Below are 25,241 nucleotides of genomic sequence, written 5' to 3'. Positions count from 1 at the left end.
CACAATTACGGCAAAATATACTGGGGTTTTTTGGATACATGCTCTCTTTTCTTCAAATTTGCTGCAGTGTGAAAAATCCATCGTTAAGGTTCAGTCTTTTGTTAGTAAATGTCCTGTTAGTTATATCTATATGTTTGCTTTTAAAAATCACTCTCTATAGCTCTGAGCAATTAAAACTATAATGCTAGTCTCACACAAAGCTACACGTAAACACTAATCTGTTCATAAACTAAGGAGGTTGAATATAAAGAATAAATATATAGGTAAGACTAGGGTGACGTACTAACAGAAGATTCATCTATGTAAAAAAATAGGGCCTAAAGGACAGGATATATTTTACATTCAGTAGAAGCAAAAAAAAAGTAGGAACAGCCTGTGACAAGTAATGAAAAATAAATCTTCCCTATGATAAATTACACTGAAATAAATACAATGAACTAATGCTAAAAATATACTTCAACATCTATAAAACTGAGGACCAGAACAATCATCATTAAACTACCATAATGCATTATGTTTGTCATAGTTTTTCAAAGACTTGCTTTAATCTATAACAAGCAAAGACAAAAAGGGAGAAACAAAATTCAACTATTTAATGTGGGGCCATGTATAATGTAAAAACATTACACAAAATATTTAAAAGAAAACATCTCTTTTTTTAAGTTAACTACATACAACAAACTCCTGAAACACACAGGCTTGATAGTGTAAGGGGTTAAATCTTAGCATACTATTTATACTGTGTTTAAACTTTGCAAGATCAGTACCATTAACTGCCTTATAAATATGCACCATTATTAAAGTTAATATTGATTTAAAAATTAAAATATATTACATGATATGGATCTGTATTTAATACTTTGGGACTAACTGTACAGAGAAAGTACAAAAACAGCATGAATTTGCATATGACTCATGGGTCAATTTCAACAGTACATACTATCAAAATAGCATGTACTGTATATACATGAAAAACATACTGGACTGTAAAAGTAACTTTGTGTAAAGTGTTCAGATTCTGGACGTGCTTTTTAGGTACCTATGTCTGAAAATGCAGCCCTTAAAAGGAACTTGCAGAGTAATTAAAAATAGATTTTATGCTTCTTTATAACATATAAAAAGATGCCTGAAAGGCTTTATCAATATTAAGGCAGGTGGAACAAGGGGGTAAAATACTTTTCCACATTAGAATTTCAGATTTTGTCTTCCTTGTTTTTCTTGGAAGACTCTATGGAGGATGGCATACTAACAACATTATGATAACAAAGTATCAGAGGGGTAGCCGTGTTAGTCTGGATCTGTAAAGGCAGCAAAGAATCCTGTGGCACCTTATAGACTAACAGACGTTTTGGAGCATGAGCTTTCATGGGAGAATACCAACTTCGTCAGATGCACGTAGTGGAAATTTCCAGGGGCAGGTATATATATGCAAGCAAGCCAGAGATAACAAGGTTAGTTCAATCAGGGAGGATGAGGCCCTATTCTAGCAGTTGAGGTGTGAAAACCAAGGGAAGAGAAACTGGTTTTGTAGTTGGCAAGCCATTCACAGTCCTTGTTTAATCCTGAGCTGATGGTGTTAAATTTGCAGATGAACTGAAGCTCAGCAGTTTCTCTGGTCCTGACTTTTTTTGCTGCAGGATGGCCACCTTAAGGTCTGCTATAGTGTAGCCAGGGAGGTTGAAGTGTTCTCCTACAGGTTTTTGTATATTGGCATTCCTAATATCTGATTTGTGTCCATTTATCCTTTTCCGTAGAGACTGTCCAGTTTGGCCAATGTACATAGCAGAGGGGCACTGCTGGCATATGATGGCGTATATTACATTGGTGGACGTGCAGATGAATGAACTGGTGATGGTGTGGCTGATCTGGTTAGATCCTGTGATGGTGTCACTGGTGTAGATATGTGGGCAGAGTCGGCATCGAGGTTTGTTGCATGGATTGGTTCCTGAGCTAGAGTTACTATGGTGCATTGTGCAGTTACTGGTGAGAATATGTTTCAGGTTGGAAGGTTGTCTGTGGGCAAGGACTGGCCTGCCACCCAAGGCCCGTGAAAGTGTGGGGTCATTGTCCAGGATGGGTTGTAGATCCCTGATGATGCGTTGGAGAGGTTTTAGCTGGGGACTGTATGTGATGACCAGTGGAGTCCTGTTGGTTTTTTTCTTGGGTTTGTCTTGCAGTAGGAGGCTTCTGGGTACACGTCTGGCTCTGTTGATCTGTTTCCTTATTTCCTCGTGCAAGTAATGTAGTTTTGAGAATGCTTGGTGGAGATTTTGTAGTTGTTGGTCTCTGTCTGAGGGGTTAGAGCAGATGCGGTTGTATCTCAGTGCTTGGCTGTAGACAATGGATCATGTGATGTGCCTGGGATGGAAGCTGGAGGCATGAAGGTAGGCATAGCGGTCAGTAGGTTTTCGGGATAGGGTGGTGTTAATGTGACCATCATTTATTTGCACCGTGGTGTCTAGGAAGTGAACCTCTTGTGTAGATTGGTCCAGGCTGAGGTTGATGGTAGAGTAGAAGCTGTTGAAATCATGGTGGAATTTTTCCAGAGAGTCTCCTTCCCATGGGTCCAGATGATGAAGATGTCATCAATGTAGCGGAGGTAGAGAAGGGGCATGAGTGGACGAGAGCTGAGGAAGTGTTGTTCCAGGTCGGCCATAAAAATATTGGCATATTGTGGGGCCATGCGGGTGTCCATAGTGGTGTCACTGATCTGGAGATATATATTGTCATCAAATTCGAAATAGTTGTGTGTGAGGATAAAGGCACAGAGCTCAGAAGCCAGTTGTGCTGTGGCATCATCAGGGATATTGTTCCTGACCACTAGTATTCCATCTGTGTGTGGGATGTTTGTGTAAAGAGCCTCTACATCCATGGTGGCTAGGATAGTGTTTTCTGGAAGGTCACCAACGCATTGTAGTTTCCTCAGGAAATCAGTGGTGTCACGGAGATAGCTGGGAGTGCTGGTGGCATAGGGTCTGAGTAGGGAGTCCACATATCCAGACAGTCCTTCAGTGAGAGTGCCAATGCCCAAGATGATGGGGTGTCCAGGATTTCCGGGTTTGTGGATCTTGGGTAGTAGATAGAATAACCCTGGTTGGGGCTCTAAGGGTATGTTGATTTGTTCCAGTGTTAGTGTAGGGAGTGTCCCGAGTAGATGGTGCAGTTTCTTAGTGTATTCCTCAGTGGGATCTGAGGGAAGTGGCCTGTAGAATTTGGTATTGGAGAGTTGTCTGGCAGCCTCCTTTTGGTAGTCGGGCCTGTTCATGATGACAACAGCACCTCCTTTATCAGCCTCTTTGATGATAATGTCAGGGTAGTTTCTGAGGCTGTGGATGGCATTGCATTCTGCACGACTTAGGTTATGAGGCAAGCGATGCTGTTTTTCCACAATTTCTGCCTGTGCACGTCGGCGGAAGCATTCAATGTATAGATCTAGACTGTCATTTCGATCCTAAGGAGGAGTCCATGTGCTGTTGGTGGGAGGGTACCTGTGTATCAGTGTGCTGTTCAGTGTTGTCCTGAAAGTATCCTTTGAGTCGGAGATGGCGAAAGTAGGCTTCCAGATCGCCGCAGAACTGTATCATGTTGGTGGGGGTGGCAGGGCAGAAAAAGAGTCCCCAAGATAGGACAGACTTTTCTTCTGGGCTGAGTGTGTAGTTGGATAGATTGACAATATTGCTGGGTGGGTTGGGGGTACCATGGTTGTGGCCCCATGTGGCAGGTAGGAGTTTAGACAGCTTACAGTCCTTTTTCCTTTGTAGAGAGGTGAAGTGAGTAATGTAGATCTCCTGTCTTATTTTAGTGAAGTTCGTTTGTATGGAAATTTGGTTATTAATGAGAGTCTCCAGGTTGGAAAGCTCTTTTTTGATGTTTTCCTGTTTGCTGTATAGGATGCTGATCAGGTGGTTCCTCAGTTTCTTTGATAGAATATGGTATAATCTCTCACTGTGGTCCGTGTAGTATGTAGATAGCAGTCGATTTTTTACCTGTAGTCCATTTGGTATGATGTCCATCCGTTTGCATTTGGAAAGGAAGATGATATCCGTCTGTATTTGTGCAAGTTTCTTCATGAGGTTAATGGATTTCCACTCCATACGGCTAAATGCAGTGCCTTGAATGGCAATATACAAAAACCTGTGGGAGAACACTTCAACCTCCCTGGCCACACTATAGCAGACCTTAAGGTGGCCATCCTGCAGCAAAAAAACTTCAGAACCAGACTTCAAAGAGAAACTGCTGAGCTTCAGTTCATCTGCAAATTTGACACCATCAGCTCAGGATTAAACAAAGACTGTGAATGGCTTGCCAATTACAGAACCAGTTTCTCCTCCCTTGGTTTTCACACCTCAACTGCTAGAACAGGGCCTCATCCTCCCTGATTGAACTAACTTCACTATCTCTAGCTTGCTTGCATATATATACCTGCCCCTGGAAATTTCCACTACATGCATCTGACGAAGTGGGTATTCACCCATGAAAGTTCATACTCCAAAACGTCTGTTAGTCTATAAGGTGCCACAGGATTCTTTGCTGCTTTATGACAACAAACATACTGATCAAGTAAAAATTGAGTGGAGAAGTGATTTTTATTCAAGCTATTTAAAACCATTTTTTCTTTTTTTAAACAACCAATTAGCCTAAACGCCTTACAAACACTCCCAACCCATTTGGGAGAAAAGCTCTCTTTAATAAAAATTCAACACATCAAAGCTTTCATTTAAGAGCTGAGAAAACTCCCAATTTTTTAGTAATTGATGAAGATTTCCAGCAGAACCAAGGCACATCAGTGTAATCCAATGTCGTCTTTGTGCCAGCCAGTAGAGGGCACAGGGGTGCATAAGAATTACAGCGATCCCTTGCATCCGGGATTTATATACTAGCTCACCTAAGGTGGTCATGTAAGGTCTCTAATGAAAGCCTGTGTCACATTGGTCATCATAATCATTGTGAGATATACATATAGAAAATGTGTGAGGAGTGATGTATCTATACAAAAACTATATTTGATTGGACTGTGAATTACGGCAACCCACCAAAAGGTGATTGACATAGTCCTATCAGACAGGGAGAAGAGATGCTTATCTCTCTCGGGCTGGTCATGTGCACTTTGAGTATTGCATGGGTCAAAATAGATGCCCATTTACAGACTCAGCAAAATGCTAAACAACAGACTGGGGGGGTTCAGGAAAAAAACAAAAGCAGCAGGGGTTGTCCTGTTTAGGAATAAGGCAATTAACTTTCATCTGCTCCCCAGATTCAGTTTCAAATCTCCAGTTGTCCTTCAACAAGGGGAGACAAGTTGTCAAAGGGCTTGGACTCTCAAAGGAAGGGTCTCAACCACCCTGGCTGAAAAATGCTGTAAGAAGAGCTTTGGGGTAAGTACTACCTTATTAGACAATAAGACATCTTGTTAATTGAGTTTAGACTCTAGAACCATAATTTGCATTCTATGTTATATGTACTCCTTCGTTTCCAATATTTCTGTTTGTATGATATGAATCTCTATTCTCTGTTAAACAAGTTTATCCTTGCTTTTTCTATAAACAAATCTAAGTGTTGTGTGTTAAATGAAGCTGTGTTCTAAGGTGCAATGAGTAAGCTATGGTGTATTGCACATTTGGGGACAGCGGACTTGGCAACTCTGTTAAGAGTGTCCAGTGGCTAAAGGGCTAGATACTGAAAGGGGATGCCTGGAGGATGTGTGGGTTGGAGTGTGCTTATTGCTAGCCAACATGAGGGACAGCGAAGCATGGATGGGCTCCAAGGGAATACTTGTGTTGCCAGTGGCTGGATAAGTCAGAGAGGCACAACAAAGCTCCCTCATACTAAGGGCAGGTGGTAGCAAGGTGCCTTGCAACCCTGAGTACCTCAGAAACCGTCACAGCCAGACTAGACATTCCTGACATTTCTAAATAAATATTGTTTGGGAGGATTTAGACTGAGGGGGAGGGGAGGAAGAGGTGAGAGAGGGTTGGTGGAGAAAACCCTTTGAGGATGTCTTCACACATCATAAAGAAAAAAGGCCATGTCATTTTCTTCCTTTGTAATTCACCTTCAAAGGGAATCCTCCTACTAAAGAGGTGTGAGTGATTCCACCTAAACATTTTTAAATGAATGACTGAGTGGAACAACAATTCAGTTAGTAAAATAATGGTTTGACAGAATGACTGCATATTTTTCTGGCCATAACACTGGGCTCATCCATCACGAACACTGTGATGTAATGTTGTACTAAAACAACAACATTTGGTTTAGCATCTATAGTGTCTACAATTTTATATGTTCTTAAAATGCCTTTTAAAGTCTTCTGAGACATCATTTGTCTTCATAAAGAGACCCTGAAGTACAATTAGTCAAAAATGGAATGCAACGACATTAATGTGAAACCATTACTTTTAACTCGGCAAATATTGGCTTAGTCAGCTACACTTAAGTTAATAACAAATGTCTGTAAAGTAATTTAAATACTATTTCAAACAAGTGATTCACAAAGCAGGTTACTGGTTAAATAATTTTCTTTGTAGCTACAAACATTGTGAATGTTCCTCTCACTGCATTAGTTTTTAGTGAGGAACTATGAACTGTACAGTTGATATATATCCACAAAGATTCCCTTTTAGTAAATGAAGATGTGTCCTGTTTATCTGCTCTCAATTTTGTTAACACTTACCAAAAGTTATGGAACCTAAATATTTCCCCATTTCCCACTATATACCTGAAGTGCTCATTTTTTAATTATACTCAGAGTTAGTTTTTTTTAAAAATCTTTAATGTCTCTCGGGGAACCCAAGAGGAACCTTGATTCTTTCATTCCTCTGGTCAGGTTTCAGAATTAGAATTAAAAACATTAAAAAAATTAGAATGTGCGTGCTGTGTTCTGACATCTTGTAGCAGACTGGCCAGGAAAGTCAGGCCATACATGACAAGGAAAGTGAAAAAAGAAGGGAAACAAACAGTAAGATGGTCCAAAATGAAGTGGCAAAAGTCTTGTGGATCCCACTTGGGCATCAATTGTTTTCTTTGCCAGTACCTCAGAGAGGTGATGGACCCCTTTTAACATTTCCTTGTAAACTAATTATAAACCAAGAATAGCAATTCTCTCTTCTTCTCACTTGTATAAACAGTTGTATATCTCATAGTTTGCATTTCATTTCTGTTGTACCTTACACTGAAGCAGGAAATTATGTACTAACAAAATCACTTTTCTGAAATCTTAACCTTCATTTTGGTTTTTAACTCTCTGGCTCTTAACCTTACATTACAATTACTGTTATTTTTCTGCATGTGCATGAGTCATTGTAATTCCAAAAATGAACACCATTAAACAAGATTAATCTTGTATTAGTGCAGGTCAAAATTAAAAAAATTCTAATAATCATATTTTAGATATTAGAAATTAACTTGTTTTGAAAGGCATTTAGATAGATGCACATATGCAGTCTGCAAAATTAAAACTACAACATGTAAAAATTATTACAAACAATGAACAATTAAGGAATCTGGAACCAACAGCTTTGCATTTTTCATGCTTTTGAAAGGTAGATATTTAATAAATGGACATATTCAGTTCAACCAAAAACAGAGAACTTTCAACCACAATTATGTACAGAAAACACAGTCAAAGCCACGTATGAAGAGTAATTTCCCCTGGAAACTGTACATTATGGTTAGTGGTTCTGTGAACCTTTAAAAGAAACCAAATGCTTGCACACAAATCAATACTCTTGTGATCTGAGGAAGCCACAACTGCCACAATTCTTTCACATCTGTTATTAAAGATATTTCCTCTACTTACTGACTATGTCCTACAAACCAATCTGATTTTGTCATATTGAGGCAAACATTTTCAGTTTAAGAAAAAATTTCCCACAGGAAGAAAAACAAAAAAAAATAGTAAAACTGCTTTTAAGGGAAAGAAATACACATTTATTCTCAAACAATTTCATCTATATAGGCAGATTCAAAAGATTTTATATTTGTTACTTCACAAGCCAGAAAGCCTGGAGGCAATAGTTCTTTGAGCTCTAGTAAAATGTGACAATGCTGGAATTTTATCTTATCGTGAATTCTGGTATCATTAGGATTTCTATAAATTATTTTAAAATATCTGATATGTAGCCCATATGCCTAACAGACAGATATCTCTAAGAGATCTAGAGAGAAGGGGGAGAGAGGAACAAGTTGTGTCTGGGTCACTGCTGTTAGGTAAGTGCCTAATTACCATTCCACTTCCAGAAGTTTCTGGAATTAGGTGTGGTAGTTTTGAGGATGCTCAATAGGTTCCCAGGAAATGGACTCAGATTCCACAGAGAGCAAGTAGTCAGGGACAGCTGTTACACAAAAAGGACATGTGACCTGCATAGGTTGAGAGAAGTTCAGCATAGGAGCAGAAAACAGGCTGCTTTCCCCTAAATCCAAAGCATTTTGCAGCAGATAAGCAGTACTGTTAACTTTCTAACACAGTGAACCACTGACAGCATTACTTATAGAAAGAGGAAATTGGGAGGGAAAACTAATTTATTTCATTTAATTGCATACAAATGCTCCCTGACTTACGCAAGAGTAACTCAAAGTTTGCGTAAATCGGAAACGTATACCTGACCATTGGCGGGGAGGAGGGGAACCAACCACCTCCTATTTCCAGTTTATGGAACTTTTTCCATAAGTGCAGATTTGCGTAAGTCGGGTTTGCATAACCCAGGGGGCACCTGTATAGTACATCCTTTAATAGTCCCTCTAATTGTCCCCTAAACTAGAGGGCCCTCTAAACCTAACATTTTAAGGAACTAGTATCTAGATTTTTTTCTGGAAAACATGTAAACTTTTCTACAGGAATTATGTTAAAGCACTAGGAGAGAGCGACAGTAAAGCAAACTCTCAATTACATTACTATAACCAAAGATAATATTTATGTTATCCTTATCATAAAGTTGCTTATTTATATTTAAAAAAAAAAGACCTGGGTTTAGTTGCTTACAAGTTTGCCAAATAAACTGATCAAGCTCAGTAGCGTAGCTGGGGGGAGCAGGGGGAGCAGCTGCTCCCCCAAGCACATTTTCCAAAAGCAGCGCCTTTCCATGCAGCCAGCGCTGGGCTCCAGACTCTGAGTCCGGAGCCGGGTTTTGCATGCTGCCGCCAGCTGACTCTCGGCTCTACACCGCCCTCTTGCATCCCCAGCCGGGCTTGCTCCGGGGCTGCTGGCAGCGGCAGCTGGTTGCCTGAGTCCCCGGCGATGAGGAGGAGTGGGCAGTTCCCACCCACCCGCAGCTGCCCGGCTCGCTAAGCCGAGACCCACTTGGCACACGCAGCCCAGGCAGGGGTGGGCTCTGCTAGGAGGGGAAGGGGTGGCAGCGTAGCCCCCAGCACGGAGGGGGAGAGGGGCTGAGGAACAGCAGCCCCATTGGCTCCCAGCAACCCCATGCAGAGCGAGGCGACCGCACAGCAGGGATGGTAAACTCCTCCTGAGCAATCGAAGGTGAGCTCTCACTCCTGGGCTGGTGATGCAGGAGGCCGAGACCTTCCCTTGGAGCCAATATTGAACCAGCACCGAAGCAAGATACTCAGGGGACACTGTGCCGCCATCTCTCAGAGGAAGCTTAAAACCAACATCCTGACCAAGTGTGATCACTAAAGCATCCACTTCTTCACTGCTTAACCCTACTGTCCTCGCCAGCATGGGAGACTGCATCCTGCTGACCCATCTTGCCCCTGCAGTTGTGACAGGAGGAGACACTTTGTCACCTCTGTCACACCGTTGTGGCTGCCATGTTCCACCCCAAAAGCACTGGCTGCCATGCTCCACCCCAAAAGCAGCTGCATTTCAGGTTGGGACGAATGGTCTCTCTGTCTGTATGGATGTATTCTATAAAGCACAACGCATAAAGTGCACCAATGGCAAGTACTGATATCCTGCTGGTATGATAGCCAGAGCACCATGATACTGTGTTGGATTGTTTGCATTTTTAGTTGTGATGCCTCACTGCAGGACACTATTGTGTGTCCTGGGGCACAGTCATTATGTGACATCAGCACAATGCACTCCATTAACATGCAGCTTTTTAATGGCTCATGCTCATGGGACACAGGACACTTACAACAGTAGACTCATAGGACTGGAAGGGACCTCAGGTGGTCTTCTAGGCCAGTCCCCTGCACTCATGACAGGACTAAGTATTATCTACACCATCTCTGACAGGTGTTTGTCTAACCTTTATTAAAAATCTCCAGTAATGGTGATTTATTCCAGTACTTAACCACCCTGACAGTTAGGAAGTTTTTCCTAATATCCAACCTAAACCTCACTTGCTGCAATGTAAGACCATGGCTTCTTGTCCTATCCTCAGAGGTTAAGAACAATTTTTCTCTCTCCTCCTTGTAACAACCTTTTATGTACTTGAAAAATGTTATGTCCTCTCAAGTCTTCTCTTTTCCAGACTAAACAAACCCAATTTTTTTGAATCTTCCCTCATAAGTCATGTTTTCTAGATCTTAAAGCATTTTTGTTGCTCTTCTCCGGACTTCCTCCAACCTGTCCACATCTTTCCTAAAATGTGGTGCTCAGAACTGGACAAAATACTCCAGTTGAGGCCTAATCAGCCTATTACTGTCCTGACATCTCCAGATGAAGCGGCAATCCAACTGTATGGAAACAGGACACATGCATTCAATTCCCAGCTCTGCCAGTGACTCCCTGGGTGACTTTGAACAAGTCACTTAGTCTGACTGTGCCTCTGTTCTCCATCTGTAGGTACGTCTACATTGGAGTTGGAGGCGTCATGCCTAGCTGGAGGAGACATACTGGTGCTAGCTCAGATCAAACTAGAGTGCTAAAAATAGAAGTGTAACAGCATAAGCACCAGGAGGGGCTAGTCACCTGAGTGCTTATCAAGGGTCTCAGGTGGGATCACACTCAAGATGGCTAGCCCCTTGCACCACTGTGGCTCCATTTCTATTTTTAGCACACTAGCTTGATCAGCGCTAGCACGAGTATATCTACACAAGCTGGAAATTACACCTCCTTTTTCCAGTGTCAACATACCCCAAATCATGAAGATACTTCCTTTCGTCCACCCTCTGTAAACTCTTTGTACTCTATATGTACAGCTTCTAGCACAGTGCGGCCCTGACTTCATGTGAGGCTTCTAGGCTCTATTGGACTTAGAAATAAGGGAACCATTGGCTGAAAACCAAGCGTGCACCACTACAGTCGGCACCTGTCACTTGGAAGTTAACACGGCTTCCAAGCTTTCAGTTCGCTCACATCAGGACATCCAAGGAGACTGTGACAGAACAGCACAAAAGCCACAATCTGGTTGGCAGAGCTCCTGGTGGCTCTGAAGTCCAGCTGGTGCCGGCAGAGCAGGTGAAGAAGGAAGGGAAAGGGGGGTGGGGATGTTTTTTTCTCGTAGTCTCTCTTCAGCGGCATCTTTTCTCTGCCAGCCACCACAACTGAGAGAAGGAACTCACTCTCTCTAGTGCTCTCAATGCTTCCATAGCCGGAGCCCAGACAGCATGGAGAAAATGGAATAGCAATGTAACTTGCTCAAATGCAGAGGGATGGTGGGAAAGGGTGCAGGCTGAGGGCATAAGAGCATGGAGAAGAGGGGCAGACAAAGTGAGGAGAGAAGCAGGGGATGAGAAAAGAAGGAGACAAGCATGCTGCTAGGGGACAGGGGAAGGAGTTGTAACCACTAAACAATACTCTCTTCCAGAACCTGAAACTGAACCCAAGATTCTTAGTCCTAACATTCCTCTTCTGTCAGTAAATAGCTGTAAAACCCATTGGCAAAATGGGTTAATTTGTTTTTCTTGCAAAGTCAAATGAAGAAAATTTAGGAAATGCCAGAATCAAGGTTGCCTATGAAACCTCACAAAATTAAACTATACAGCTGTCAACTTGAATGCCCATAGTGAACTCACACAAGAAGAGAGGCAATCTTAGAGGTAGCTAGGACCCAAAATACTTAAGGCTTTTTGTTTAAAATTAAGACCTTAGATTTTACTTGGAAACAAACTGAAAGCCACTAAAGATCATGGAGCACAGATATAATGTGCTTTCAGTAAAAGATATGCCTTGACAAGAGAGCAGCCAAATTTTGTATCAGCTGAAGTTTCTTAATGATTTTATGGAGTAGCCCCATGCGCAGCATGCTGTAGTAACCCAATCCCCAGATGACAAAGGTCGGGATTACAACAGCTGAAAGAAACATTTTCTGGGATGATGAAAAAAAAGGTTAAGTTGAAAATAAGAGATTTTTTTCTTTAAAAATAATAGGAAATTAGATACATAAAACTGTATTAAAAGAATATTTCAGTTGCAAAGGCAAGCACTCAAAATATAGGAAATGACCAAATTAAATTGTCCATGCAACATTAATTCTTCTCTTTTTCACATATGTATGATGAAACACAGTATTCATTATTTTAATGTTATTTTTTTCTACAGGTCCCCTGCCTCTTTCATTATACAGGATGGTCAGTGCTCAGGGAATGAATCAAGGTTATGGGGGAATGAAATTGTTGTCTGTACAGGCATCAGCCTCTTTTGCTGTGGAATTTGGAAAGTGTGTACAGAGAATTCTGCTTATACAAAAGATCACTTTTTAAAAAATGTTACCAAAGATACTTCTCTCCAAATGTCCATCACCTCAATACCTCTAAAATATTAATGCATTAATATGAAGCTTAGATATGATTCAGACATAACACCATTCAACAAATACCATTTCAAGTTAAGAATATCTCATACACCTAACAGTAACAAACAAAAACAAACATATGTTTAGATAACTTGTACACACTGCTAAAAACTATTGAAAGAAACCGAAAGACCCACTATTCATGCTTACTCCCCATGTATGCACCAGTTTTACATAATACATTATACACAAAAAACATGTTAAAGAAGAACCACAGATGATGTCACTCCCTGCTTTATATAGCTTTTGCATATGGTGGGAACCCTTTGTTTCAAAACTTGGTTCCCAGACCAGTTTATGGAAAAATACTGACATCCCAAGATAGAGTCCAGAATCATGTGGCCTGGTCACACGTCTTTGTAGAGTCATAGCAGTCTTTACTTACAAGCTGCCTGAAGTGTTCTCAGGAAGGTTCACCAGGTGGGAGAGAAGCTTCTCCTCAGGCCTATCGTTTTCTCTAATGGCTTGTTGACCTGAATAGGCTCTTCCCAACCAGCTATCTAGACTGAAACCATTTTGTCTAATGATCATTACACAGGTGTAACTACATTTGAAGTACAGACACATAGTATTTATAACTTAAAATACAAAAATTATACATGCATACAAATAGGATAATCATATTCAGCAAATCATACCTTTTTCAATGACACCCCACAACTCATCTTGTACAAAATGCATTATAATTATGCCATAATCCTATCATAATAATATCACTATGAAGAATATGCGATGCAGTATCTCAGTCATCTTCCTGAATTTCTGCTGTTTTACATAGTTGCTCAGACATCTAAGATCTAATATTGCTCTCCACTTCTGTTCTTTCTGGGAACAAGCAAGCACTTGGAATAAAACCCTTTCTTCCTTTAATGAACCAGAACAGGTTCTAGAGCTCGTAAGTGTAGAAGAGAATCAATCTGTCTCAGCAACTGATCATGAGAAAGGTCCCTGAAAAAGGGAAAGGGAGGGAGAGAAGTAAAATGGATGAAGGGGATAACCAGATGTTACAACCTCCAAAACCCATATGTCAGCTGTTACGCCTTCCCATGCAGGACAAAACTGGGACAAGCAGTACCCAAAGGGAGAAAGGAGGCTGGGATGGTGCAGCAGTAGTGAGCTGCAGGTGGTTCAGACTCTCAAGCCAACCACTGAAACTGGCAGTTGGATAATACAGAAAGGCTGAAAATAGCTGGCCTTTTTTTTTTTTTAAAACAAACATATCTAGGCCACTTGGCTGGTGATTTGGGTACTCTATGGAAAGCAAACTAACATGCTGGGTGAGATCTCTGTGCTGTCTGAGATCTGCTAAGCCTTCTCTTATTCACACAAATATAAATCCCAAGTAATCTGAATGTGGCCCTTGAGTCCTTCCAGGTGTAAGGGGAGCCATTGGCTCTGCAAAAAATCTGTGACTGTCAAAAAGCACGTCTTCAGTTTTCTTTACCTCCAAGGAAAGCCATACAGCGCTAGCTAAGATTCTCATCACGTGAAAGTGATTATGGAAATGGACCAGGCTGTGGTATCAACTGTATCTAGAGAGGCCTGCAACAATGTTTTTGCTAAAAGCTGATTCTCCTGTATGATGGCCTTGAATTGCTCAAGATGTTCCTCTAGTATATAAATCACTAAAGTGTTAAATTTATTTTAGTTTGAATACTCATATTTTGACATAAGCACTTGGTGCTTCACTATTAGGAACTGCAGTGTTGCTGAGGTAGTCTGAGAGTAAGGTGGTCTAAATCAGTGGCTCTCAAACTTTTATACTGATGACCCCTTTCACATAGCAAGCCTCTGAGTGCAACCCCACCTTTTAAATATAAAAAAGGTGGTTTTTTTTTAATTTATCACTATTAGAAATGCTGGAGGCGAAGCACGGTTTTGGGTGGAGGCTGATAGCTTGTGAGCCCCATGTAATAACTTTGCAACCCCCAAGGGTCATGATCCCTAGTTTGAGAACCCCTGGTCTAAATGAAGGATGCTGAGTCAGTGATACAGCGAATATCACTTCAGATAGTTGTCCAGCACCAGTAAGTAATAGGGATTCCAGCTCACTGGAAACAGGTGGCCCTTCGAGAATCTAAACTCTTGCGCTACCAATGGTATATAAGCAGAGGAGAGACGAAATCATGTGGAAGTCAGCTGCGCTACCACTGCTAGGGAGACTGAATATTTAGTATAAGAATGTCCAGGGTCAGACTCCGTCAGTATCAATGAAGTAGTGCACAATAACAGTATAGTTATGGGGTTTGTTACCAGTATAGCAGAATCTAGTGGTGCAGACTTTTGAAGAAGAACGTCTATCAGCCTGGGTGGGTACAGCTATACAAAGTTGAAGAGATCCTTGGTATTGAGTACCATTTTATAGTAGGGCTCTTAGAGGACACAGACACCCTCACGGTACTGGAGTCAGAGTCTCTATGGAACTTCCCTTGGGATCTGAGGTCTGCAGAGTCTTCTTGCACATTGGTGACCAAGATTTCTTAGGACATCTAATACTTCTACATTTCTTATCGGTACCCAGAGACTTAGAATGTGAAGTTCTCTGTACCATCTACACCAAGGCAGATACTGTCTTGCCTGAGGCTTTCGGTGTCCACGGCCCAGAGGTGCACTGTACAGCAAGCTTGTACCCATCAAGGCTCTCAGTGACCGAGATCCTGAGGTAGATGGGGACTTGTGTAGCCAGATGGAGCAAGCCCTCAGACATCAGTAATTTAAATTTGATCTCCCTGTTTTTCCCAAAGATCTGCCTTTTGAAGGAAGTGCAGATTTTGCATTTACGGGGTATTGGAGTGTCTCCCAAATAGTGGAGGCACTGAGAATGACCGTTACTGACCTGGCAGAAAAGGCATCTTAAAAACCAGGGGTCCTGGCATACTTCCCAAGAGAGTCCAGAATAACCCCCTTAATGGGGGGGAAACAAAAACAAAAAGGATGGGACAATGGTTAACAAACAAGTGAAACTAACACTAATTATCCTAACTACACTTACTAAATTGACAGGAACAGGCACAGTCTATGTTCTCTCTCAGGCCAAAGGCTGAACATGAAGGAGAAGGAACTGAAGGGGGTTCGCCCATGCAGCCTTATGTCTTTGGAACAATGCATGACACATGGGTGAGCCAAACAGACACTAGTACCAAAAATCTCTCATCTAAAGGAAGAGGGGCACATGTGCACCTAAAGTGAAGTACCCATAGGGATACTACTCAAAGAAGTAGTGGTGTTACCAGTCTCACCTATTTTAGATCCCTGATCTACCAAACACAATCAGGTTAGCCAGGCCAAGGTCCTGTTATCTATGGTAGTTTTGTATCATTTCCTAACTATCTATGCTTTAGGCATCAAAAATTACTGACCAGCTTGTCATGGGTCAGATAATATCACTGACTCTGTCACCCAAACCACAGTAACTTCAGTATAGAACAACTATGATTTAGAACAAAAATACACTATTGAAAACCTTTAAATTATTAATATAATATTTGTGGTACTCTCACATACCCTGCAAGTTTGTGAGTTGTACTGTAAGAAGGAATGTGTGGAAAGAAAATGGTAAAGAGTGAAGCAGGGTGAATCATCAATCCCTGATGAAGAAGATACAGTTTCTCTGGATTTTAACAAATAATTATTTACACTAGTCTTAATCGCTCTTTATAATACCCTACAAGATCAGGTTTGGACAAGGATTAAATGGACAGTAAAATAAATTGTCAAAATCAAAGCAATTAAATTTATTTGGAAAGGAAATTGATTAGGAAGAGAAAAATCTAATAAAGCAACTGATGTAACAAAGAACAAGTTTAAGTGATAGCAAAACACAGTAATTTATATATAAACTTGCAAATATGAAGTAATTATCTGAGATATTCTGATCTGAGACCATGCACATGGTAAAAATGCACTTGCATCCCAAAGACTGTGTGCCTTGGAAGAAAAAAATAAATGCTGCAATATTAATTCCCAGAAATCAGAGAGCCATCCTGTAATGCAACAGTAAATAATGTACTGTGCCACTTTTAGTAACCAAAAGCAGCACATTATGACTAGATAAAATTAAAGTACTGAAATTCAGGACTTCCAGACACTGAACTCATGCACCAATACATAACATATGCGCGTGATATCATTCATCTCAAATTATTTCAATATATACATTTTATTTATCCAGGAGTCTAAGCACACATATTAAAAAAATTAATGACCTGAACAAACCCCGAAGCTTTAGCCCTCCCCAAATCAGAAAACAGGAAGTCAAAAATAAACATCAGCCTCTTCTGACATGCACAAAGCAGCCCTCAGAGCCTCTTTACTCCTCCACCTATGAAATCTTTAAAAAATGAGCTTTGAAGCATGCTCTGAAAGTTAACAGATTTTGGTTATTAGGAACAAAGTCTCTCCATCAACCACAGAAAGGCATTTTCTTCGGGGATGGGACATAAATATTGCATAACATCACTACACAACATTCTAAGTCCCGAAAAGAATAAAACCACATATAACTGAAATTTCAGGGAACATTTAATTACCCAAATTAGAATTTGACCAGGGCACTGGAACTGAATCTCTTATAAATGCAGATGTTTTATGTCAGTCAACATGTGAGATTACATACTACAATATAACAATATGATTTTTGAGACAACTATTGGCTTTTGTTGTCAACTGTTTGACAACCCCTTTCAACAAAAGCAGAGTGCTAATGCTGGTTAATTTTTTTCATAAAGACCAACTGTGCACATATGTAGGATTACTATTTCATGTAATCTCAAAGATACTATTTTTAGAATTATGAAACCATTTGATTTTAAAATATAGAACTATAATGCTATATGTTCTTTGTTACTATAGGTTTATATGCCTATGTTCAATTTTTCAATAATTTATACATTATGAAGAGGGTTTTTTTTGGAGGTCAGAGTTAACACATTTGTCTCTGTCCAAGCACAGGACCACTTGTTTTATTGATAAAACACTGGAGATTGATTGTACATCAACAAAACAGGTGGCCCCATCTATACATGTTATAGAGATTACAGAGTCATAGCAGCATAGGTCTTGAAAGGATCTCAACATATCATCTAGTCCAGTCCCCTACACTGAAGCAGGACCAAGTATACCTAAACTATCCTCACAAATGTTGGTCTACGCCAGTGGTTCTTAGCCTGGGGTGCATGCACACGTTGGGGGTGCGAGATGCCCTTTCTGAGGGTGCGAGACATTCCACGTTTCTTGAACATCAATGAACAGCAACAGCAGAAGAGTCACTGAGCTGGTAAACTTTTTTTTTTTTGTATAAAGTGTGTAATTTTTCATGTACTGTTAATTTTACTAAAAAATTAAAATAGGACTTACTTCAACGAGTTTTGATAAGGGGTGCGAAAACATTTTTTGAGAACCAAAAGGGGTGAAAGCGGCAGTAAAGGTTAAGAACCACTGGTCTACACTGTTCTTAAAAACCTCCAATGACGAGGATTCCACAACCTCCCTTAAAAGCCTATTCCAGTACTTAAATATCCCTTTAGTTAGAATTTTTTTCTAATATCTAACCTAAACCTCGTTGCTGCAGATTAAACCCATCACTTCTTGTTTTATTTTCAGTGGACATGGGAGAACTGACCACCATCTTCTTTATAACAGTCCTTACCACTTCTGAAGGCTTATCAGGTCCACCCTTTGGTCTCGAGGAAAGAAGGCTAACATACCCAGTTTTTTTAACCTTTCCTCATCAGTCTGGTTTTCTAAATCTTTTTATAATTTTTATTGCTTTTCTCTGGACTCTCTCCAATTTATTCACATCATTCATAAAATGGGGCACTCGGAACCGTGCACAGTACATCAGTTGATGCCTCACCAAGAAGAGAGGGACAATTACCTTATGTGTTTTACATATGTCATTCCTATTAATACACCCCAGAATTATATATGCCTTTTTTTTTGCAAGTGCATCGCATTCTTAACTCATATTTGATATTCGCTAAGACTCTCAAATCCTTTTCAGCAGTATTATCCCTTTGCCGGTTTTCCCCATTTTGTAGTTGTGCATTTGATTTTTCTTTCTTAAATGTGGTACTTTGCATTTGTCTTTATTGAATTTCATCAGCACTCTGGATTCTAATTCTATCCTCTAAAGATCTTACAACCCCTCAAGCTTGGCGTCTTCCTCAAATTTTATAAATATATTCCCCACTCCATTACCCAAGTCATTAATGAAAATATTGAATAGTACCGGACCCTGGACAGACCCCTGGCTGGACCCCACTAGATTTACCCTCCCATTTTGACAGCAAATCACTAACTACTCTTTGAATATGGTCTTTTAAACAGTTGTGAACCAGTTGTGAACTTATTTTAGAGTAATTTCATCCAGACTACATTTCTCTAGTTTGTGTCATATGGAACTAAGTCAACAGCCTTACTAAAAATCAAGATATTTTACAACTGTAGCTTCTATCCACTTGACTGATAGCACTCACAAAGCAGGAAATTATGTTGGTTTGGCAGGAGTTGTTCTAGAAAAATGCATATTGGCTATTTCTTATGCTATTATCCTCTAGATGCTTACACACTGATACCTGGAAAGATACTGGAACAAATTATTAGAAAATTGAAGTTAGACCATCATCAGCCTATCATTCCCCAGGGTCCTCTTTGTTCCCCTTTTTTAAAACAAGTACTATGCTTGCCCTTCTCCAGTCCACTAGGACCTCACCTATCCTCCATGAGTTCTCAAAGAAAATTGCTAATGAATCTGAGATTGCATCAGCTAGTTCCTAAATACCCTAAGATGAATTTCATCAGGCAGATGGCCTGCAACAGAGATGTATGGTGCACCCAGATCAGAGTGCCATTGATCATGCTCCGGATTGGAAATACTGCAACACAGAATTTTTGAAGTACTATTTTAAAGCATGGTGTCACGGAGTGTGGGGGAGTCCGGTCCTGCACCCCTCTTCCTGGGTGGGACTCACAGTGACTCTCAGCCAACCAATAACACAGAAGGTTTATTGGACAACAGGAATGCAGGTTACAGCAGAGCTTGTAGGCACAACCAGGACCCCTCAATCAAGTCCTTCTGGGGGTTCAGGGTGTTTGGATCCCAGCTTAGGATTCCCTGAATTCCAACCACCCAGCCCAAACCTGAAACTAAAACTAACTCCCCTCCAGCTGGCCCCTTCCTTTCTCCTTCCTTTGTCTGGCTTCCCGGGCAAAAGGAGCTGACACATCTCCCCCCCTACCTGGCTCAGGTTACATGCCTAAGTCCTGTCCCTCACCTAAAGTCCTCCCTGGCTCTCTCATCCCCCACACTGACAGTCCCTACTCCATCACATCTCTCCCCTCTTCGAGACTGAACTGAGCAGGGTCACTCTGCTCAGTGACCTGGGGAAGTTCAGGCCCCCCTCTCCAGGACAACGCATCCGCTATCAGGCTGGCACTTCCTTTCACATGGACCACGTCCCTGTCATAGTCCTGAAGGAGCAGGCTCCACCTCAGGAGATTGGCGTTGGCTCCTTTCATCTGGTGCAGCCAGGTCAGGGGAGAGTGGTCGGTGTACACAGTGAAGCGTTGCCCAAACAGATATGGCTCCGGTTTCTTAAGGGCCCACACCATGGCCAGGCATTCCTTCTCGATGGCCGCGTAGTTCTGCTCCCGGGATAGCAACTTCTTGCTCAGGTACACGATGGGATGTCTCTACCTCTTTTCATCCTCCTGCATTAACACTGCCCCCAGTCCCGTGTCTGAGGCATTGGTGAACACCATAAAGGGCTTGTCAAAGTCTGGGTTTGCCAGAACTGGGCCACTAACCAGAGCCTCCTTCAGCACCCGGAGAGCCTGCTGGCACTGCTCGGTCCAGACCACCTTATCTGGCTTCCCCTTCTTGCACAGCTCAGTGATGGGGGCGGCTATAGCGCTAAAGTGGGGCACGAACCTTCAATAGTACCCCGCCATCCCAATAAAGGCTTAGACCTGCTTTTTGGTTTGGGGAGAAGGCCAGTCTCTGATCACCTCCACCTTGGTTGGCTCCGGCTTTAGGCAGCCGCTCCCCACCAGATGGCCCAGGTAAGATACTTCAGCCATCCCCACCTTGCACTTCTCAGCCTTTGCAGTTAACCCAGCCTCCCAGAGTCGGTGCAGCACTTGTTTAACCTGGGACACATGCTCCTTCCAGGTCCGGCTAAAGACGCAGATGTCATCAATATACACCACGGCAAAGCTCTCCATCCCTCTCAGTAGCTGATCCACCAGGCGCTGAAAGGTGGCCGGCGCTCCCTTGAGGCGGAAGGGCAGGGACAGAAACTCGTAGAGCCCCAGAGGGGTGATAAAGACCGATTTCAGCCTGGCATCTGCGTCCAGCGATACTTGTCAGTAGCCCTTTGTAAGATCCATGGTGGTGAGGTACCGAGCGCCTCCCAGCTTGTCTAGGAGCTCATCAGGCCTGGGCATGGGGTAGGCATCAGGTACGGTGATGGCATTGAGCTTTCGATAGTCCACACAGAACCGGATCGACCCGTCCTTCTTGGGGACCAGCACCACTGGCGAGGCCCAAGGGCTGGATCACACCCAAAGCCAGCATGTCCCTGACTTCTCTTTCTAGGTCCTGGGCAGTTTTCTCGGTGATCCGAAAAGGGGAACATCTTATAGGGGGATGTGACCCGGTCTCCACCTGGTGGACAGTCAAATTAGTGCGCCCAGGCTGGTTGGAAAACAGCTGTCAGTATAGATGTAGCACCCCTCAGATCTCAGTGTGCTGGGCCTGGGTCAGCTGATCAGAGAGGGGAATTGCCTCCAGGGGGGAACCAGCTTTTGTCCCAGGGAATAAATCCACTTAAGGGTCATCTCCCTGCTCCTCCCAGTGTCCACACACAGCCAACACCACATTCCCCCTGTCATAGTATGGCTTCATCATATTCACATGGTACACCCGGCGGTGATGAGCCCGGTTAGACAGCTCAACCACATAGTTTACCTCATTTAGTTGCTTGATAACCTTGGAAGACCCTTCCCAGGCAACCTGGAGTTTGTTTTTCCTCACAGGGATGAGAACCATCACCTGATCCCCGGTGGCGAAGGCACGGGCTTGCGCCGTGCGGTCATACCAGACCTGCTTCCTCTGGGCTCGGGCCAGATTCTCCCTGGCCAGGCCCATGAGCTCGGCAAGTCTTTCCTGGAAGGTCAGGACATACTCCACCACCAACTCTCCATTGGGAGTGGCCTTCCTCCCCCCCATTCGTCTCTCAACAGGTCTAGGGGCCCCCTTATCCACCTTCCATACAACAGTTCGAAAGGCGAAAACCCAGCAGATTCCTGGGGTACCTCCCTGTACGCAAACAGCAGGTGAGGTAAGTACTTGTTCCAGTCCTGCGGGTGCTGGTTCATAAATGTTTTTAGCATCATCTTTAGCATCCCGTAGAACCTTTCCACCAGCCCGTTGGACTGGGGGTGATACGCCAAGGCCCAGTTGTGCCGGACCCCACATTTTTGCCATAAGGACCGGAGTAGGGCCGACATGAAATTGGACCCCTGGTCCATTAAGACTTCCTTGGGGAATCCCACCTGGTTCAAAATGGTCAGCAGCGTATCTGCCACATTGTCTGCTTCGATAGAGGACAGGGCCACCGCCTCAGGATAGCGAGTGGCGAAATCTACCACCACCAGAAAGTATTTTTTCCCCGACCGAGTCATCTTGCTGAGAGGTCCCACTACGTCTACGGCCACCTTCTGGGAAGGTTCTTCTATGATGGGTAAAGGCCTCAAAGCCGCTTCCCCCTTGTCCTGGGCCTTCCCCACCCTCTGGCAGGGGTCACAGGATTGGCAGTACTGTCGAACATGGGTAAAGACCCCAGGCCAGTAAAAGTTCTGTAGAAGCCTCTGCCTCGTGCGCCGGATTCCCTGGTGCCCTGCGAGAGGGATGTCATGGGCCAGGTTCAGTAGCTTATGGCGAAACTTTTGGGGAACCACCAACTGCCTCCTGATCCCCCATGCCTCTACCTCCCCTGGGGGAGCCCATTCTCGGTACAGGAACCCCATTCCCCACAGGAATCTCTCCTTGCAACCTCTCCTCATAGCCTGTACCGCACTGAGGTTAGCCTGGTCCTTGGGCTTCCGCAAGGAGGGATCTTTCCTGCAACTCGGTCTGGAACTCAGCAGCTGGGACAGAGAAGGGGACCTGCTCTCTCTCGTTGACTGGGTCTGAGGCTGCAGCCTCTCTGAGCCGTGTCCCTGGGCGCTCCCTCCCCACCAGGTTAAGAGTCCTGCACCTCGGGCAGAGTACCTTCCCCGTTGTCAGGGCGCAGTGCCCCTCACCAACTCCGACTACGAGTCACGACCAGGGCACCCCGGGTGTTACTTGGCCAGTCCTCGAGGTCTTCTCCCATTAACCTCTGTGGGCAAATGTGGGTGTACTCCCACGTCCTTGGGGCCCTCCTTGGCCCCCCACTTCAAGTGTACCCTCGCCACAGGCACCTTGAATGGGGTCCCCCCACACCCATCACGGTCAGGTAGGTGTCAGGCACCATCTGATCTGAGGCCACCACCTCGGGCCAGGCCAGCATCACCTCTGCGCCCGTGTCCCAGTACCCAGTGACCTTCCTCCCATCTACCTCCAGGGAAAAAAGGCACTCTCTCCGGAGGGGCAGCCCTGCGCCCACTGTGTAAACCAAAAACCCGGCGCTTGTAGCATCCAGCCCCTCAGAGGAGCTGACCTGGGGACCTCCTTCCAACTTCACAGGTGGTACACTGCCAGCCCCCCTTTCCTGGGAATGTTGCCCCTCATCCGACTGGGTCTTTACCCAGGTCAACCCTCTGCGGGTTGGGTCTGCTCGGTCTGTCCCTGAGCTTGGGGCACTGGCCTCGCTGGCCACAGTGATAGCAGTTCATGTCTCGTGGGTCCCCTCGAGTGGGTCGGATGGACCTGATGCTGGATGTTCCCCTTTGGTAGGGGTTCTCCATAGGCCCCCGCTGGGAGGTGCCATGGTGACTCTCTCTCTGCATTGAGGCAGGCCTGCTCCTTCGAGACTCTTTCCTGTTATCCCCTGCCCGACTGTCCACAAATTGGTAGACCAACTGGCCTGCGGGTTCTCCGGCTTCTGGTCCATCAACCACAGCCTCAGGTCAGATGGGCACTGCTCATACAGGTGCTCCAGGATGAATAGGTCAAGCAGGTCCTCTTTAGTTTGGGCCCCAGCTGTCCATTTCTGACCTCATGGGTTTTACGCTGACTCAGGAATCTTTTCCGGTACATCTCAGGAGTCAGCCCAAACTCGCTGAGCAGGGCCTGTTTGAACAGCTCGTAGTCCCCTGCCTCTACCCCTTTCATTCGGCTGTACACCTCCACAGCTGTGGAGTCCAGTAAGGGGGTGAGAAATAGGATCCTGTCTGCAGGGTCAACCCTGCGCAGGTCACAGGCATTCTTAAAGGCCGTCAGGAAGGTATCTATGTCCTCCTCCTCCTTACACCAGGCCAGGAAGTGCTCATCAAAGCTCTTTGTAGGCTTGGGTCCCCCCTTACTCACCGCAGCCGGGGCCCCGCTGCTTCTCAGCCAGGCTAGTTCCAGCTCATACTTACACTGGTTCTCCTTCTCCTTCAGCTCACGCTGGCGCTGGTTCTCCTCGTGTTTACGCTGGTTCTCCCGCTCCTTCAGTTCTTGCCTCCTTAACTCGAGCTCTTCCCGTCTCAGCTCGTCATATTCCATCCATATCCGTTCCAGGGAAGGGGAGCTCCACCGGGACGATCCCCTGCTGGCCGCCGGGGTCAGGGTGCCCTCGGTATTCACTGGGCTTCCCCCAACTCCTCCACTAGGTATAGGTGGGCAGGGTCTCAGGGTGTCCTCAGCAGCAGTCTGGCTCCTCACAGCCATGTCAGGCCCCGGGGCCCACGCTGCGTCCGCTGGGTGGCTTCCCTCAGGGACCGAGCTCGGTTCACCCAAGCTATCCTTCTTCTCTAGCTGGGCAATTAGCTGTTCTTTGGTGGACCTCCCAATGTGCAGCCCCCTCTGCTTGCACAGCTCCACCAGGTCTTTCTTAAGGTGCTCAGCATACATCTTCCTGCTGGCCACTTAACGTCCTGTGCTCTCCGCTTCTCAGCGGTTCCAGGGAGACCCCTCGTGCACCAGCCCTTTTTCCCGGTCACCCCCTCTCTGCCAGCATTGAGCTGCAGACTCCTCCGCCCCGGGACTGCTCCTGAAATCCACCCGGGGGACCCTGCTACTGCAAAGTCCTTTGCTCTGGTCTCACATTCCCAGGGGTTAATCACCTCCTGAAACCGTCGCTCTCTGTCTCTTCAGCCCACCTGGTCCCCATCAATCCCCCTTCGTTTTACTGCTCCCCAGTCACTTACTGCATGCAGGAAGCGCCGTCCACGAGGTGCAGTAGATTGCACCACTAACACCAGTTGTCACGGAGTGTGGGGGAGTCCGGTCCTGGACCCCTCTTCCTGGGTGGGACTCACAATGACTCTCAGCCAACCAGTAAAACAGAAGGTTTATTGGACAACAGGAAAGCAGGTTACAGCAGAGCTTGTAGGCACAACCAGGACCCCTCAATC

At 44.2% G+C, this 25,241-nt stretch overlaps 1 protein-coding gene and 1 long non-coding RNA gene across 4 annotated transcripts in view; one reads left to right on the top strand and one right to left on the bottom strand.

The window, feature by feature from the left end:
- Positions 1-25,241, bottom strand: part of NOVA1 (NOVA alternative splicing regulator 1) — a 244,949-nt gene that overhangs the window by 181,158 nt on the left and 38,550 nt on the right. The window lies entirely within an intron of this gene.
- Positions 13,091-21,404, top strand: LOC115650029. Its single transcript, XR_003999984.1, has 3 exons — positions 13,091-13,165; positions 14,709-14,711; positions 21,393-21,404. It is a non-coding gene; the product is annotated as an uncharacterized LOC115650029 (long non-coding RNA).

The sequence above is a fragment of the Gopherus evgoodei genome, chromosome 4, assembly GCF_007399415.2.
Source record: "Gopherus evgoodei ecotype Sinaloan lineage chromosome 4, rGopEvg1_v1.p, whole genome shotgun sequence".
In the NCBI taxonomy this organism is placed as follows: Eukaryota; Metazoa; Chordata; order Testudines; family Testudinidae; genus Gopherus; species Gopherus evgoodei.
The sequence above is the reverse complement of the archived record's forward strand: the minus strand, read 5'-3'. Positions and strand labels throughout refer to the sequence as shown.